General features: G+C 35.2%; 1 long non-coding RNA gene across 2 annotated transcripts; it reads right to left on the bottom strand.

The window, feature by feature from the left end:
* Positions 1-1,626: 1,626 nt before the first annotated feature.
* On the bottom strand, positions 1,627-3,209 carry LOC113094358 (uncharacterized). 2 transcript variants are annotated; one of them, XR_003288064.1, is made up of 5 exons: positions 3,127-3,209; positions 2,925-3,044; positions 2,562-2,708; positions 2,255-2,454; positions 1,627-1,805 (listed from the first exon to the last, which is right to left on the bottom strand). It is a non-coding gene; the product is annotated as an uncharacterized LOC113094358 (long non-coding RNA). The 2 variants fall into 2 exon arrangements; XR_003288063.1 differs by having other exon boundaries at positions 2,562-3,044.
* Positions 3,210-3,742: the final 533 nt, after the last annotated feature.

Below are 3,742 nucleotides of genomic sequence, written 5' to 3'. Positions count from 1 at the left end.
AATCACTTTTCCCTCGGCCCAAGTACCGCAAAGAATGACGGCCCTGAAGTGGCCCAGAACTGGATTAAAGACAAGGGTCACACATGGGCCATAACTGGCCTGAATCTCAGCCAGTAAGTCACCCTTAACTGGCCCTGAACTGGGCCAAAACAGGTTTTATTATTGGTACCAATTCTCAGCCATAAGTTAACCATATCAACACCACCCTTTAACCAGAAACCCCAAAACTGAGCCATAACCCAGACTAATCTTACCCAAACCATGTGAACAAAAAAGGCACAAGAAAATTCAATTCTCAAAAATAGTTCAGACACAAACCAATAACCCTCGGTCCAAGTACCGCAAAGAATGACGGCCCTGAAGTGGCCCAGAACTGGATTAAAGACAAGGGTCACACATGGGCCATAACTGGCCCGAATCTCAGCCAGTAAGTCACCCTTAACTTGCCCTGAACTGGGCCAAAACAGGTTTTATTATTGGTACCAATTCTCAGCCATAAGTTAACCATATCAACACCACCCTTTAACCAGAAACCAAAAAAGCTCAGCCATAACCCAGACTAATCTTACCCAAACCATGTGAACAAATAAGTTACAGAAAAATTCTATATTTTATTCAATTTAAATTTTAACAATAATACCAGCCAAGAATATATATATATTACACCTAGAATTGTGTAACAGTGTGAATGCTATTTTATTTTGTACATTCGTAGTGTAACATCTTATTACAACCCGTAAAAGAGCATATAATTTCAAAATGTTCAAGCTTTAGTAATGCACAAGCCAAAAAAAGAAAAGAAAGGACAGCTAGAGTTGTGCAACTGTGTGAAAGCTATATGAGCTACCTAACTAAATGAATCTAAAATAAATCTAGTACTGAAATTTGAACATTATAATCTTATTTACTCTAAACAAACATAGAGCAAATTAAAAAAATTTACACATCAGAATGTGTGTGTGTGGGAGAAAGTGATCCTATTTGGGCCTCTTTTTTCCTTAAGCGCTCTCTCCTTCCTCCATCTCGATCAGGAGCAAGCTGAAGCCATCTTTGAATGGTTGATTCAATCTCCTGATCGGTGGCATGTTGTGTGAGGCAATTTTTTCCTCACAGCAGCTAAAAGACAAAATACTAAATGAATAATACAAAATTAACATACATATAGAAACATTCATCCACCTACTGTACATAAATTTAGGTAACAAATTAAAATAAGGTTGATTTGGTTACATTTTATACAGGAAATGATTGCTTATGTGGCATAATTGATTGACTAACTGGCTTGTCAGACTTTGAGAACAGTATTATAACAAATAAGACCATTTTAGCAAACAAAAACCTTAAAAATATTTATATATGGAAACTGTGGTGTAAACAGTAACCAATGAACCGTTGAAGTACTGATAATGTAACGCATTCAAAGCATAACATCTTATTTTCACCCCAAAAAAATGCATTTAATAATCTTAAACAGTTGTTTACTTATTGCATTGGTCAATTTAAACTTTAAATTATGATACAGTTTTAAAATAACAGTTGTAGAAATTGAAGTACGGGGCATACAAAAAAAAAATGTTTTAGACTGTACAATTTTAAATTAATTAGATTTTTTTTTTAAAAGTGGTCATGCTCACAACAGACTTACCAAGAACAATGTTTCGTAACTGCAAGCTTTTAAAGCTGATCTTCCCATTAACACCACGCATATTTATATTCTTGGCCAGGGAGTTTGTGATTGTTGCTGTCATTATTCTCCAAACTCCATCTCTGGTGTCTGTCCCACCTTTCATTGCCAACATGCTTATCTGTGAATTAACATTTATTTTATTAATTATTAAAATAAAATGCCAATTATCCACTAAAGGGATAGTTCAACCAAAAATATAAATTCTGCCATCATTTCCTCACCTCCACTTCTATGAGTTTCTTTCTTCTGTTGAACACAGCAGAATTTGTTTTAAATGTTAACCAGACAGTAGATGGTAACCACTGGCTTCCATATTTTTTTTTTTTTTTTTTACCAATGTTACCTTTGACTGTCTGGTTACCAAAATTCCTCAAAATGTCTTCTTTGTGTTCATCAAAAGAAACCAACTCATCCAAGCTTAAGTTTTACATTTTCACAACATACAAAAAAAAAACAAATATTATATAATATATATATATATATATATATACATACACACACACACACACACACACATGCCTTTAGTAAGCCTAAACAAAACATATGTCTTGAATATAACTGACTTACCAATTGCTTTTGAAAGTCAGGAAATTTTCTCAATAGCTCCTCCAAGTTTTGCAGAGACTGAAGATCAGCTACTGGCAGTAGGTTTGCTTCAAGGCCTATGTCTTCTTCACTGACAGATTTTAGACCCTGAACTGTCCTATAGATTATCTTCATTTGGTCCATCATGATCTCTTGATTTGTGAGAATGTTACGCAGGAGGGCTGAAACAAAAGCAAGAAACTGAAATAAACCCCCTAAGTCCATATGGTACACAATATGTAAAAGTAGTACACGATAGTATCACATTTCCCAATAAACAAATACTTACAAGTTTCAAGAACAGCTTGATGTCTTAATAGTCCTTGTGGCTGGTGATAAACAATCCCTCTCTGACGCCGATCAGGGGAAATGCAGCATCTTTGCAGTGGGTCAGGGGGAGAGTGACTTCTTTGAAAAGGGTCAGGGAGAGTATAATCTATCTCAAACAAGTCAGGAGAAATACAGCTTCTCTGAAACTGAATGTGTGTGGGTTCTCTTAGGTACATTAGAAGTATGATGACTTTGGGAATTAGGAGGGATATTTGGTAAACTATGTGGGGATTTGAAGAAAGTTAGAACAGATCATTTTAGGCATTTTCACAAGTTAAATTAATCAATTACCTTACTCAAAATAACAACTTATACTGCTTACAATTTTGTTGGCTTAGATTTGGCCAACACAGACTTCAGAGTAGATCCAGTCTTCTGCATCCTTTGGGAGTCAGAAGAAAATGAGTGAAAGATCTTCGGAGCTCTAGGCAGTTCTTCTTTTCTGTTCAGAGAAAGAGAAAGAAGCTATATGTCATGTAAGAAATAAGTAGACAAAAAAAAAAAGAAAATTAATGGAAACTTACCTTTTCTTTGCATTATCTTTTGACTGATCAACACTAATTTCTTCATCCTCATCTTCTCCAGGAAAAAGTAGGTTCTTTGGCCTAAAGAATCACTTTGTTACTTACATATCATATACAGTATTGTTCAAAATAATAGCAGTACAATGTGACTAACCAGAATAATCAAGGTTTTTAGTATATTTTTTATTGCTACGTGGCAAACAAGTTACCAGTAGGTTCAGTAGATTGTCAGAAAACAAACAAGACCCAGCATTCATGATATGCACGCTCTTAAGGCTGTGCAATTGGGCAATTAGTTGAAAGGGGTGTGTTCAAAAAAATAGCAGTGTCTACCTTTGACTGTACAAACTCAAAACTATTTTGTACAAACATTTTTTTTTTCTGGGATTTAGCAATCCTGTGAATCACTAAACTAATATTTAGTTGTATGACCACAGTTTTTTAAAACTGCTTGACATCTGTGTGGCATGGAGTCAACCAACTTGTGGCACCTCTCAGCTGTTATTCCACTCCATGATTCTTTAACAACATTCCACAATTCATTCACATTTCTTGGTTTTGCTTCAGAAACAGCATTTTTGATATCACCCCACAAGTTCTCAATTGGATTAAGGTC

The sequence above is a fragment of the Carassius auratus genome, unplaced genomic scaffold (genome assembly GCF_003368295.1).
Source record: "Carassius auratus strain Wakin unplaced genomic scaffold, ASM336829v1 scaf_tig00215374, whole genome shotgun sequence".
NCBI classification, from domain to species: Eukaryota; Metazoa; Chordata; class Actinopteri; order Cypriniformes; family Cyprinidae; genus Carassius; species Carassius auratus.
This window is presented reverse-complemented; position numbering and strand designations above follow the sequence as displayed.